Raw genomic sequence first — 15,422 nt, forward strand, 5'->3', positions numbered from 1 at the left:
TACTTCCCCTCAGCCATCAGGCTATTAAACCTGGCTCAGACAAAACTCTGATTATTAACAACCACTTTCTGTTATTTGCACTTTACCAGTTTATTTATTCATGTGTGTATATATTTATATCATGGTATATGGACACATTTATCTGTTTTGTAGTAAATGCCTACTATTTTCTGTGTGCTTAAGCAAAGCAAGAATTTCATTGTCCTATACAGGGACACATGACAATAAACTCACTTGAACATGTTGCCGTTTCATTTTCTTTCACAAAAAACTCGCTGCCATTTAAAGTGGAAAAACATTACAGCTGCACCATATGTAAATAGAGAAAAAAAAATCTGCCAAGTGTGCAAAACAGTGAACTGGAGTAACTCAGCGGGTCAGGAAGCATCTATGGAAGGAACGGACAGGCGATGTTTTGGAACGGCACCCTTCTTCAGTCTGTCCCTCCCTGCTTAGTTACTTCAACACATTGTGTTTTACACAAGATTCCAACACTATAGTTCCTTCTACCTCCAGATCTACTAAATGTCTTGTTAGGTGTCATAGCAAGGATCATGGACAGAAGAGCAAATAATCAGGACACATAATAAGAGTAATCGAAACATGGCATTTACCAGAGAGCACAGAACAGCACCTGGATGTGCATACGGATGTGTGAATCAAGAGGCAACAAGTTTCAATCTTAAGTCTGTACTGGCTAGTTGATCTCAGCAGCAATGGTAGATGGGTTTCAATTTCAGGATAACATTGATCAAACACTTTTCCATTTGATCTTAACCAACGATTCACACAAATTTGATATCAATATCACGCCATTGTTATGTCGTACTTGATGAGTTAAAAGCCTTCCAACATCTACTCCATACGCTGTTTTCAAGGACGACAACATAATACATCTTTACCCTGACACCTTTCTATCTTCATGAATGTAGAAAAATAAAAAATATATGGAAGGGCTCTGAAAGTAGTAGCAGTTCTTCAGTGCTGCCCAGGTGTCTACCTATGTGATCCCATATGGGCTGTTGGTGTCAGGCTATTTCACCGTGAGGTCGACAACAGGGACTTGAAAAAGGGATTTCTCCAGATAAGATTTATTTTCCCTCCCTACTCTAAAAATATCCTCAGGTTAATAATAGCTCACAAATTTTGTAAATCATATTGCAGAAAGTAATTACAAAACAACTTGCACATCAACTACACCTTGAATAGAAATGCTATCTGCTCTTACAGCATGCAGCTCATCTCTGGATATATGCATGGTTCTGGAATGCTGCTCTAATGGTAAAATAAGCATTGTAAAGCTCCTAGTTCAAAGACATCAGCTGCTCTTCCCACTTACTGGTTAGGTATTCCTTAACAATTTCTCCTTTCAGTCTGTGGACTATAAAACAGTTTACAATGTCAGCCGCAACCTTTAACTGCATTAAGACCTGCTTCACAAACTCCTAAAATTGTCGAAGAAACCAGTTCAATAAATCTCCAAAAGGCTATTGTAAAGACCACTCACAGCAGGTTTTTAAACTGAAATACTGTTCTATTTTTAATATACCATTAAACTGAAAACTAGTGTAATTAAATTTCAATGAAGGCTTCAATGAATCTATGTAGATTTTTTTTGTCAGCAGATTCTCACCTATGTTTTACATCAGCTCCATTATGAAGAGAATAACTCCGCTGCCGTCTGGAATCCATTAAGTGCAGATGAGAAAGTTAAAAAGGGCTTCAACAAATCATAACCAAAAGTCTTTGTAGCAACTTAGAAACTTACCTCAGAAGTATTGTGAAATCCTGAGTATGAATGAATATGCTGTTTTACTGTGGTTTGTACTCAAGTCTCTAATTATGGTCCCTAACTGAAATTTTTATTTCCTCAATCATCTGAAAGTAATCACACTTTGTTTACAGTCTAGACCTCAATGCTGCTACCCTATTTTAATTATTTATTTGCAGCGGCCAAATTCAACACAAAGTTAACTGTTCAGAAAATTCAAATCTTATCTATATATTCCCAATTAGTTGTGGGGTTTCAAATAAAGATAAAAATTATACATGCTACAATGTCGATTTTCACTTATCATTCTAATATGAACACAGAAAGCCTGTCTGCAGGTACTTAAAAATCATAGCAGGAAACACATTTTTAAATTTCAAAATAATTGAAACAAAAATATCACACTAGTACTACTTCCCCACCCACTCCAGCACCCGGAAATTCCTCCCAATGGGTCTTGTTCCCCCCACAAAGTTAAAGTAGCAACATTATTTCTCAGCTACCCTCCAATCCAATCAGTAGACGAAATCTCTGTTACGGGAAATAGACACAGTAAACAGAAAGAACCTACGCTCTCATACTTTCAAACACCTCAAATATATTGCTCCCTTGTTATCCTTTCATGTAATGAAAATAGCCTTGATAGTCTATTGCCATTGCTACAATTTTGGAAATTATAGAAAATATTGGAACTACTTGAGTGTTGTCATAAGAGGTCAGATTCCAGATTCAGGGAAAGTTTCTGCCCAGCTGTTATCAGGCAAATGAACCATCCTAGGCCGATTAGAGGAGCGGTCCTGGAACTACCTCATTGGAGATCCTTGGACTATCTTTAATCGGTTATTTCTGGACTTTATCTTGCACTAAATGATATTCCCTTTATCCTGCATATGTACACTGTGGACGGTTTGACTGTAATCATGCATAGCCTTTCCGTTGACTGGATAGTACGTAACAAAGGGGCTTTTTACGGTATCAATAAACTAAATAAACGTGATAAACTAAACTAAAAATTCTTAGATAAGTGGTTAGGATATTTGCATTTATTAGTTGAGGTTCAGAAGCCTACTCAGAGGTCAAGTTAAACTAATTAAATTATATTAAACATGAATATAGCATGAGTAGGGCTCAGAAATAGATGACGTTATGGGTGCCAGAGAACTTTCCAAAAGCTAAGTATTGGAGATGATGACAAGAATTTGAAATGAAAATAGAAAATCCTGGAAGTATTTAAGGTAGACAAAAATGCTGGAGAAACTCAGCGGGTGAGGCAGCATCTATGGAGTAAATCCTGGAATTATATTAATGTAGTATATTATATTTATATTTATGGAGTAAATCCTGGAAGTACTTGGATGGTCGAGCAGCATCTGTGGGGATTGAGGGAAAAAAAATATCTTTGGTGACCTCTTATCACACCAGTCAAGTAATTCCATAATTTTCTATAATACAGTGGCTGATGGGCAATTGACAAGATTTTCCACTTGATTCATCTCATCTTAATGCTTCACTGGGGTAGGAGATGGTAAGGAAGTAACCGGAAGAACAAATGTCAAATAAACAGCCTACAAAGAAAAGCACACTAACATTTCTCACAGGTCAGTATTTGAGTATTAAAATATTGCTAATAAACATTTGAATGGCAGTGCTGTTGATTTTTAAAAGCTGTCAAAATTAGCTGTTCTACTCATAATGCCACAAAATAGCAACAACTAAGGTGAAGTGTTTTAGCAATGAGAGATTGGAAAGGCTGGTTATTTTCTTTGGAGCAGAGGAGGTGGGGGGGGGGGGGGGTTCTTGTACAAAAGTGTGAGAAAAAAAAACATAGAGAAGATGAATTGCAAGAACTTCTTCCCCATAACAGAAGTGTGAAAAACTAGAGGACTTGGCTTTAGGGTAAAGAGGGAAAGATTTGGAAGGGATCTGGGGATTTGTCATTTCACACATAGTTGTAATTTGGAACAGATGAGCATTTGAATGGCAAGAGATAGAAGGTTTGAGACCAAATGCTAGTAAATGGGATTAGTGTAAATATGCAATGGACATTTACTGGACCGAAGGGGATGTTTCACGTTATACAACTCTAACTCCAAACTTCCTAACAACTTTAATTAGCTAGAATTTGCTCTCAGGTGATTTTACAAATTCTTGGTGCATCAAACAAATTTGATATTCTCAAACATGATATTTTTCCAATCAAACGAATAAAGCCTCCATTAATTCTCAAAGAATCATTATGTTATGAACCAAAAAACTAACACTTGAGCTTGAAAGCAAAATGAAATCACTGCTCTGGCAATATAATATTGGAAACTTTTATTAAAATGTACACGTTGTACTTTGCAAGCTTTGTTGGAGGCAGTTGTGAAATGCCAGACTAACAACTTGCTGTATGTTGGTGCCGAACACAGCACTGCAGGTCTTCATTGGGCTGTTTCTCATGATTCCTACTCACTAACCTCCTACGCTGTAAAGAATCCGACTCCGTATGCATTGAAAATGCAGAAATATAAAGACAAACAACAGATTTTAAGAATCATATCCACAACAGTTCAAAATAAAACGATTAAATTAGGGGGACAATGTCCTTTACACTGTCACAGATGTAGTAAAATGCAAAACAGTTACTTGAACATTCGCATTTTAGCATCTGGACAATACTATTTTCCTCAGCAGTGAATATTACAGACATTATTTGGCAAAATATATACTATTCAGGAAATTAATACAGGGTGGCACGGAGACACAGCTGTAAAGCTACTGCCTTAAAGCGCCAGAAACCTGGGTTCGATCCTGCCTACGGGCGCTGTTTGTACCTGTTCTGACTGTGAGACCTGCATGGGTTTTCTCCAAGATCTTCGGTTTCCTCGCACACTGCATAGACGTACAGGTTTGTAGGTTAAATTGGCTTGGTACAATTGTAATATTGTCCCTTGTGTGTGTAGGGTAAAGTTAACGTGCGGGGATCGCTGATCGTCGAGGACTCAGTGGGCCGAAGGATCTGTTTCCGCACTGTATCTCTAAACTAAACTATTAGGGAAAGTGTTTCATGGTAGCAACATGTAATAAGATCCTGCTATGCTGATAAAACCTTGCATACAGTAAATCATCAACGATCTTTAAAACGGTTGTGTTCTAACAAACTCCCATATTATACATGTTGATGGAGTAGTTGGGGAGTGGTGGTGGGACCCTTCTACAAAACAGCGAGCTGCTCAACATTTGGACCTAGTGACACCCACTGATTGTCCTTTTAGCTGGGTTTGCCGTTTTGGAAATACCAAAGTAACCTACACAAATTACTGCAGTATATTTTATGAATGGTATATATAGCAGCTATGCTGCTCTGGAGGCAGAAGGAATGAAACGCTTAGATATGGACGTGCTTCTATTCAGATGGGTTCTTTTTCATGTATGTGTTAAATATTGGTGGAGCTACACTCAAGAAGCAAATGGAAGGCAAACCATCACACTGCTGACTAGTGGTTGTTATAGAAGGTCGTCAGAAGGCACGTTATTTGCTGTGGAATACCCATAATTTGACCTATGCTTGTCAATAATGTAGTAGGCGACTGTTCAGTTTAAGTCACTAGTCCTTAAGACGTTGCTGGTTGGAAACGCAATAATGCTGTTGAACTTCTTGGATAGGTGTCAAAGTTCTATAGCTGGCGATGGTTATTGCCTAGCACTTGCACGGCACAAGTGGCAATCGCCAGTTCACACCTCAATGTGTTTTAAGTCCAGGTGAATACAGGGATGAGCTTCTCCATTGGCTGTGGAATTACAAATCAAACTATACACCAGCAACAAACAGCAAACAGTTCCACTTCATGACAGATCTATGGTCGTTTGACAGTTGCGTCTACAACTCAGATCAACTCTGTGAGTGCCATGACCCCAACCATAGGGCTATTTTTATGATATCCGTTACTGTATTGACCACTTTCACCAGGATTCTCTGAAGACATAAACAGTGCCTGAAAAAGCAGTCACCTTCAGCTCACCTCTGGAATTGAGCTCTGAGGTTTGCATAGACCAAGTGACGTGGTGCTGAGTAGTGTCAAGTCACTGCGTTATTGATTTAAAAAAACTGATGATTGGTTCAATTGGGTGATAGTTAACAAGGCTGAATTTGTCCTGCTTTTGTGGACAGGTGGATTTTACACGGGGGTGGTATTTCTGTGGCTGGTTCTTAAGTACAAGTCTTCAGTTCTGCATCTGGGATATTTTCTGGTCTCGTTGTCATAAGAGTCAGAATCACACAGCACGGAAACAGGCCCTTCGGCCCAACTCGTCAATGCTGACTAAGATACGCTGACCAAAATCTTGCCCTTCATCTTAAACATATGTGCTCTTCCTTTCGATTGCCCCACACTGGGTAAAAAGACTCTACATTCACCCTATCTCTTTCTCTCATGATTTTATACACCTCGACAAGATCACCCACCGTGCACTTCCGGGAATAAGTTCTCGCCCGATAGCCCAGCTCCTCAAGCCCTGGGGACATCTCCTAGATCTATTCTGCACCTTTTGCAGTTTAATGACATCCTTCCTATAGCAGGGTGACCAAAAGTGATCACTATACCCCATGCAGCCACCTCCTGCACCTACACACAACTGACTGACTTCATCCACTTCACCACCAACTTCCATCCGGCACTCCAATACACCTGGACCATTTCCGACACTTCCCAACCATTCCTTGACCTCACCATCTCCATCGCAGGGGACAGACTCCTGACCGACATACATTACAAACCCACTGACTCACATGGCTATCTGGACTACACGTCTTCCCACCCTGCCCCCTGTAAAGACTCCACCCCCTACTCCCAATTCCTCCGCCTACGCCGCATCTGTTCCCAGGATGAGACATTCCATACCAGGGCATCGGAAATGTCCTCGTTCTTCAGGGAATGGGGATTCCCCTCCGCCACCATAGATGAAGCTCACACCAGGGTCTCATCCATACCCCGTAACACTGCTCTCTCTCCCCATCCCCGCACTCGCAACAAGGGCAGAGTCCCTCTGGTCCTCACCTTTCACCCCACCAGCCGGCAAATACAACACATAATCCTCCGCCATTTCCGCCACCTCCAACGTGACCCCACCACTCGCCACATCTTCCCATCTCCCCCCATGTCTGCCTTCCGCAAAGACCGCTCCCTCCGTAACTCCCTCGTCAATTCTTCCCTTCCCTCCCGCACCACCCCCTCCCCGGGCACTTTCCGTTGCAACCGCAAGAAATGCAACACCTGTCCCTTCACCTCCCCCCTCGACTCCATTCAAGGACCCAAGCAGTCGTTCCAGGTGCGACAAAGGTTCACCTGTATCTCCTCCAACCTCATCTACTGCATCCGCTGCTCTAGATGTCAGCTGATTTACATCGGGGAGACTAAGCGGAGGTTGGGCGATCGTTTCGCCGAACACCTCCGCTCAGTCCGCAATAACCAACCTGACCTCCCGGTGGCTCAGCACTTCAACTCCCCCTCCCATTCCCAATCCGACCTCTCTGTCCTGGGTCTCCTCCATTGCCAGAGTGAGCAACAGCAGAAATTGGAGGAACAGCACCTCATATTCCGTCTGGGGACCTTGCGTCCGGATGGCATTAACATTGAATTCTCCCAATTTTGCTAGTCCTTGCTGTCTCCTCCCCTTCCTCAACCCTCTAGCTGTCTCCTCCCACCCTCCCATCCGCCCGCCCTCGGGCTCCTCCTCCTCCCCTTTTCCTTCCTTCTCCCCCCCACCCCCCATCAGTCTGAAGAAGGGTTTCGGCCCGAAACGTCGCCTATTTCCTTCGCTCCATAGATGCTGCTGCACCCGCTGAGTTTCTCCAGCAATTTTGTGTACCTTCTATACTCAATACCCTGACTGATGGAGGCCAAAGTACCAAAGCCTTCTTGACCACCCTACACTCATGTGACACCACTTTCACAGAACAATGTACCTGTACACTTGGATCCCTTTGCTCTGCAACATTCCCCAGGGCCTCCCCATTCATTATGAAAGTACTGTCCTGGTTTGAATTCCCATAATTCAACACCTCACACATCTGCATTAAATTCCATTCGCCACTCCTCAGCCCACTTGTCCAGCTGACCAAGATTTTTGATAACCATCTTCACTATCTGTGATAGCACCCACTTTAGTGTCATCTGCAAACTTACTAATCGAGACTTGTACATTCTCATCAAACTGTTGATGTAAACCACGAACGGCAAGGGGCCTAGCACTGATCCTTTAGGTGCACCACTCATCACAGAGCTCCAGTCTGAAAAACACCCTATAGTACATAACAGGAGGAAAAAAAGTTCAGTGTGTGTATATATATACACATACCCAATAAACAAACAAATATAGTGCAAAAATAATAATAATCTGTTGCAGTTCAGAGCTTATTTGTTGTCGGGTTTAATAGCCTGATGGCTGAAGGGAAGAAGCTGTTCGTGAACCTGGATGTTACAGATTTCAGACTCCTGTACCTTCTTCCCGATGGCAATGGTGAAATGAGGGTGTGGTCAGGATGGTGTGGGTCTCTCTAATGATGTTGTCTGTCTTTTTGAGGCAGCGACTTCGATAAATCCCTTCGATGGTGGGGAGGTAAGAGCCGGTGATAGACTGGGCAGTGGTCACAACTTTTTGTAGTCTTTTCCACTCCTGGATATTCAAGTTGCCGAACCAGGCCATGACGCAACCAGTCAGCATGCTCTCTACTGTACACCTGTAGAAGTTCAAGAGAATCCTCTTTGACATACCGAATCTCCGTAATCTTCTCAGGAAGTAGAGGTGCTGATGTGCTTTTTTTATAATTGCATCAGTGTGCTGGGTCCAGGAAAGATCTTCAGAAATATGCACGCCCAGGAATTTGAAGTTTTTGACTCTCCACCATCGTCCGATTGATATAAACAGGATTGTGGGTCCTCATCCTTCCTCTTAAAGTCTACAATCAGTTCCTTGGTTTTACTGATGTTGAGAGCCAGGTTATTGTGCTGGCACCATTTGGTCAATCGGTCGATCTCACTTCTATACTCTGACTCATCTCCCTCTGTAACTCGTCCAACAACAATGGTGTCGTCAGCAAACTTGATGGTGGAGATCGCACTACGTCCGGCTGCACAGTCATGAGTGTAGAGTGAGTAGAGCAGGTGGCTGAGCACGCAGCCTTCAGGTGCTCCCCTACTGATTGTTAATGAGGGTGAAGTATTTCTGCCAATTCAAACAGGCGGTGGTCTGTGGATGAGGAAATCGAGGATCCAGATGCAGAGGGATGCACAGAGACCCAGTTCCGTGAGATTGGTAACCAGCTTGGAGGGGATATTGATCGTCGAGCTGTTGTCTATAAACAGCAGCCTGACGTAAGTGTTTTTATTGTCCAGGTGGTCCAATGCAGAGTGGAGAGCCAGTGAGATCGCATCCTCCGTTGACCTGTCGTGGCGGTAGGCGAACTGTAGTGGGTCGAGGTTCTTGCTGAGGTAGGAGTTGATATGCACCATAACCAACCTCTCAAAGCACTTCATCACCACCGATGTTAGTGCCACTGGTCAATAGTCGTTGAGGCATTTAACAGTCCCAAATTCCCTAGGTTTTAAGTTGTTCTCCACAGTAAAAACAGAGATATACTCATGGAGGACCTTGCTCATCTTCTGTGACCGCACATAGATGACCGTCTTGGTATCGAAGGGGCCCTATTCTCTCTTTAGTTATCCTTTCCCTTAATGTATATAAAATCTCTTTAGATTGTCCTTTATATTATCTGCATGAGCCACTTTTGTCCCATTTTTGCCTTTCTGATTGTCTTTGTCATATCCAGCTAATTATTAATCAAACTGGCTGAAAATTGACCTCCATTGGTGGGGAACACAGTGATGCATTATCTACTGAGCACTTCTAGCTGAAGAGCATTCCAATGTTACAGCCTTATCTTTTGTACACACTTGCAGAATTTCAGCGTAGTTATGGATGGGGATGTTCTAAGAATCTCCATCCTCTTAGAAGTTTAGTAGTTAATTGGTTAATCAAGTGGCACAGTAATCTTGTTGCCTCAGCTACACTTCACCCAGTTCACTTACAACATATGAAGCTATCTACATGGAGTTTGGATGTTCCGCATGGGATTCTGAGGGGGCTCTGGTTTCCTATCCAAAGACACGTTAGTCGGTTGCTTTATTGGCCATTGTAAATTACCCCGAGGTGGATGGATGGTAGGAGAACCAGGGTGGAGTGAATGGGTATATTGAAGAGAAAAGGTTACAGGGAACCCTCTGGGATAACAAGATTGATGGGATTGTTCTGAGACACAACACAGGCTTGATAGGCTAAATGGCCTCCGCTATGAGATATAATAAAAGTTAAGCAACACAATGATGGAGAATAAAGCATCGGAAGGCTCAAATTGTGATCAGGTAATTGAAGTGGGGTTTAAAATCTGCAATATACACGTGTACACAAATGTGGAAGCACAAATTTATTAACGGAGAATTGATTAACGAATGGTCGCCAATCCATTCCAGGAAGTATTCATGTTTTATACATAGAATGATGTGGGAGACAGCTTGCAGACACTGAAAGGGTACTGGACTTTCATGAAGTTTCTGTATCAACACTTCCTGCCGATCATGACATCCCGTGCATGAGCAACTTGTGACCAGGCCACATGTCAATGTAAACTGAAGCCAACGTGGGAACACTCGCACATTTTGAACTAGCACATCAGTTACACCGATATTTGTTTCTAAGGTCATAAACGTGTTCCAATACCTCATAAATCAATGATAACTTCACCAGAAAACATGACCAGAAAGGTCAGGAGTAAAAAGAGGATTTTGACCTTTCCCCAACCAATTAGTACAGGCAGACAAACAGCTTTTAAGCAAACAGATGCAACATAAAAGATTCTCCTTTTAAACAGCAAAGGCAACACCCTCTGGATATCTCAACCTTCTGCGAAGGAAGGACATTTGAAAGTTAAGATTCCAAGGCAACTGCTGCTGGAAGATTATCAACTCTAATAAAGACACCCAAAGATCTTTCTGAAATTTCCTGCTCTTCCAGTACGAGAAATTATTCAGGCTGGCACAGTCCAAAGTCAGGACCCTGCCCTGGGACTCTGTTTGTGGAGCAGCAGCAGCAGTATCTCTAAGAGGGAAGGTTCCCATCACACAGGATGGGTCTGAAACCTCTCAAAAAGCTTGCTTGCAGAACTATGTAAAGGAAAAGAAAGTGACATGATCATATAATAGAAATTGAGGAAGAAAATGGAGTGACATGGCTTACGTTGTTATTTTTGGTACATGTACTGCATTATGGTCTAAAAATAATCCCAGTTCTGTGAATAAAATATTCAAAGAAAAATTAAGGCATTTTCTAAAATGATTTCTGAAACTAGGGTTTTCAAAATTCAGGGGAAGAAATAATTTTTAGACCATGTTCTAAATCAGCCGAGCCTTCGCATCACAAACTGCAGGACAAAGCCCCAGCATTGATCTGAAAGGTTAAACCTATTTATCGCTAAGTAGGTGATGTCTGACGTGAATATTTCCAGGACTGGTTTTATTTCAGATTGGCAGCTGCTCAAGTGCTTTGTTTTTGAACAGGTTAGTTACTACACCCTGTTCAGTGGTAATGCTTCCACCCAGTAATTTCATTAAAGATTTATGCAATACAAATATAGCAATTGATCCAGGTACATCAAGGCAAATAGAGTCTCTTTAATCACTCTTTCAGATTTTTTTATCTTAAAGATCAGTTAGGCAACTGCTTCAAACTCTAGAAAATACACATTTCTGCACATTTCCTCAATACAACCGTAACCTCCTGCACCATTTTTGTACATTACCATTGCACCCCAACCCTTTCATGGCCTGAACTATGTGTAATTCCCAGACTGCTTCACTCACTGGGGAAAGCAAGATGTTTGCTCAATTGTCTAATCTCTATAGACTCGGAAATTGTGTGCTGGGTCCCACCAACATGCTTGCAGAGCACCGGGAGACCACCGAGATTGGCTGACCCAACATAGCTCTGGGTGAGCAGCTGAGGATTTTCTTAAGCCTCTCTGGCAGAGGTCCTGGGGTTGCACGTGGGGTGGGGTGGAGTGGGTGTGAAGGAAACAGAGCCAGGAGTTGCTTCAACCAGTTATTCTTATGACGTGTTCAATGAAAGCAATGTGTGTCAACAACCATCCACAGCAACGAGGAAACAAATACTGTGCATGTGCCCAAGATTTTGTTAGCATCCCACTGGGTATTTGAGAGATTCAATCTGTTTTTAACCCGCATAGGTAGAGTTAGAAGAGGACCCATGACAACAATATACTCCCTTGGGCACAAAATCACTACTGCAGTGGAAATGGCAATCTGTCATTTTAATCAACAAAGAGAATCAAGACATTTTATCAATGCTGTGATGGCCCAGCTCTTCCAACTTTTCCCCTGCTCCGTCATTACTACCATCATTTCATTAGATGCTATGAAGTAGAGTCTGAAGAAGGGTCCTGAGCTGAACATCACCTATCTATGTTCTCCAAGGATGCTGCCCCACCCCACCGAGTTAAACCAGCATTTTATGTGACTTTCCATGAACATTTTCTATTACCATTACCAACATAAAAATGGCAAGCAATCGTAAACCCCACCTTTCTCACCATTGTCCTGTGATGTAAATTAAACATGTTTCGTTCAGATTGATGCCATATTTTACAAGTTATTGACATTTTAAACTTTACAAAAAACCTCTTTTCCTTTTTTGCCCTGCCCGTCAGCAGCGTTCCACCTCACAATGGGACCCCGAGTTTCATATACATAAAAAACACACAATGTTTAAAAAAAAAATGCTATTTTCATCGGGGAGGTGAGGAGTGGGGGAGCAGGGGGATAGAGGGGGGTAGGGAGGCGAAAATGGGGGAGGAGGGGGGGGATAGAGGGAGAGGAGAGCAATGGGGAAGATGAGGAGGGAGAGTGTGGGGGGTGGGATGGGGGGGAAGGTGAGGAGTAGGGTAGCAGGGGATAGAGGGGGGGGGAGAGGGGTTATGGAGGGAGTGACGGAGGGTATGGGAAAGAAGAGGGAGAGGTGAGGGAGGGAGTGGGGGAGGGGAGGAGGAGAGGGGAAAGAAGAGGGAGGGTGAAGAGGAGTGGGAGGGAGTGCTGGGGGATGAGGGGGAATGGAGGAGGATAGAGGTAGGAAGAGGGATGGCAAGGCGCAGTTGGGGAGGGTTGCCGTGACTCGCGTCACAATGGGGATCTCTGGCGTGACGACGCGAACCCGTCAGCCGCGCCTGCGCAGTTGGGGGCTATGGGTGAGCGGTGGAATATTGCGTTGTGGAAATGGGACCCAACGGGTCCCACTTAGTCTAGTAAAGGGTTAAGAAAAACTAGGGATGTTAAAATTCAAGTGACTCTCAGTTAATTACTTGGGATCAAAAGGTATTTTTATTGTCATGCGTACCAATCAAGGTACAGTGATACTCGATTTACCATACAGCCATGCTAAAAAAAAGTAACAAGAAACAAAACTACTTAAAAGTTACCATAAACATCCACCACAGCGGATTCCCCACATTCTTCTGTGATGGAAGGCAATAAAGACTAATCTTCTTCACTGGTGCTTATTATCAGGTCATCAGCTTCTTCCTGAGATTCATTCCTACTGTTTTATATCCAAACATGGAAACAAATTGAAGAGCATTTCAAATGACCTTTTTGCTGCTTTGGATCACTGTTGCACCGTATGCATCTATACTCCTTCAATGTCTCCAAAGTAGGACAAGATGTTCCACAGAAGGCTAGATAATATTCAGCCCTGTTCAAAATTTGCTTTATTCCACAATAGACCAAAATACAGAACATCAAATATAAGCCACTTGTAATAATCATGTTAACTTCTCCCTGAAAAACTTTACAAAATTACTTGTTTCAAAACTATGACTGATCTGGACACATTACAGTTGTTCTTGTCCTGATTTTTCTGAAATCTCTGCCTTGATAGATTTGATGACTGTTTGGAGCTAGATATCTTTCTGAAAACACACACATTGCCTTTAATTAATCGACACACAAACAAGAACATGAGCCCCTCACGACTGCTTCGCCATCCAATTAAATCATGGCTGATATACCCTCTTTTGAACTTCTATTTTGTGGCACTTTAACATGGACCCCAATTCAAAGATCTTACAATCTATCCTTTGCAACCGTAGAGAATTCCAGAGATTTACCATCCTAGAGTCATACAGCATGGTCACAGGCCCTTCGTCCCAATTTGTCCTTGCCGATCAAGATAGCATATCTACACTAATTCCACTGGCCCGCATTTGTACTTGTCCAAATGGCTTTTAAATGCTGTTATAGTACCTCCTCTGGCATCTTGTTCCATAGACCCACCAGCCTTGAAGCAAGTTGCCCCTCAGATTCTTATTAAATCTTTAACCTCTCACCTTCAATCTATGTCCTCTGGTTCTTGATTCCCCTACTAGGTAAAATATACTGTGCTTCTACCCTATCTATTCCCTTCATGATCTTAAACACATCTATAAAATTAAACTGCATCCTCCTGCACTCCAAGGAATAATGTTCTTGCCTGCCTAACCTCTGCCTATAGCTCAGGCACTCAGATGCTAGCAACATCTTTAAAAATCTTCTCTGCACTCTTTCCAGTTTAATAACTTCTTTCCTACAGCAGGGTGACCAAAACTGAACACAATACTCCAAATGTGGCCTCACCAATGTCTTGTACAACTGTAACATAACATCCCAACTTCTATACCCAATATCCTGATGAAGGCCAATGTATTAAAAGTCTGCCTGGCCACGCTATCTACCTGTGATGTCACTTTCATGGAACTATGTACTTGCTCTCATAGATCCCACCGTTCTACTACAATCCCCAGAGCCTTGCCATTCACCATGGAAAGTGAAAGTAATTTCCAAAATGGAACACCTTACACTTTTCCACTCCCCACTTGCCGAACTGATCAAGTTCCATCTATAATTTTTGATAACCAACTTTGCTGTCTATGATAGTATCCACTTTAGTGTAATCTGCAAACTTACTAATCATGCCTTGCACATTCTCGTCCATATCATTGATATAAAAAACAAAGAGCATTGGGTCCAGCACCGACCCGAGGCACATCACTAGTCACAGGTCTATGGTCCATAAAAAAACCTTTCACAATCACCCTTTGCTTCCTTCTTCTGGACTGCCTCCAAAGCTTGCAAATTAGATAAGGGAACCAAATTCCACATGTGCTCTCACCAACACACTGTACAGTTGTAAAATTATTTCCTTAATTTAAACTCTTGCAATAAAGGCCAATTCCCCTTCTCAATTACTTTCTGCACCTGCACATTAACTTGGTGTTCATGCACAAGAACATGTAGTTCTCTGCATGCCCAAAACATCTGAGTCTCTCTCCATTTGAACAATTCTGCCCTTTGATTCCTCCTACTGAAGAGGATTACCTTATTTTCCCACGTTAAACTCATTTTGTCAAGTTTTTGCCCCCTTGCACAACTTATTCATATCCAGCAACAAGGAACTGCAGATGCTGGCTTACAAAAGTAACTCAGTGGGTCAGGCAGCATCTTTGGAGATCTAAGCCGCAAATTATTTTTAATATGCAAAAAAATCTTGGGTTGAATTGTGAGTCCATTGA

The 15,422-nt window shown here is 42.3% G+C and overlaps 1 protein-coding gene across 4 annotated transcripts in view; it reads right to left on the reverse strand.

Moving 5' to 3' along the window:
• LOC116988581 (protein tyrosine phosphatase type IVA 2) overlaps positions 1–15,422 on the reverse strand; it is a 67,988-nt gene that overhangs the window by 21,254 nt on the left and 31,312 nt on the right. Inside the window, exon 1 of one of the 4 annotated variants that reach the window (XM_033045426.1) lies at positions 1,769–1,878. The exons of the other annotated variants lie outside the window; for them this stretch is intronic. The gene's annotated coding sequence lies outside the window, so the exon portion shown is untranslated. Of the gene's footprint in view, positions 1–1,768; positions 1,879–15,422 lie in introns of those variants that run through there. 4 annotated transcript variants of the gene reach the window in all.

The sequence above is a fragment of the Amblyraja radiata genome, chromosome 27 (assembly GCF_010909765.2).
Source record: "Amblyraja radiata isolate CabotCenter1 chromosome 27, sAmbRad1.1.pri, whole genome shotgun sequence".
In the NCBI taxonomy this organism is placed as follows: domain Eukaryota; kingdom Metazoa; phylum Chordata; class Chondrichthyes; order Rajiformes; family Rajidae; genus Amblyraja; species Amblyraja radiata.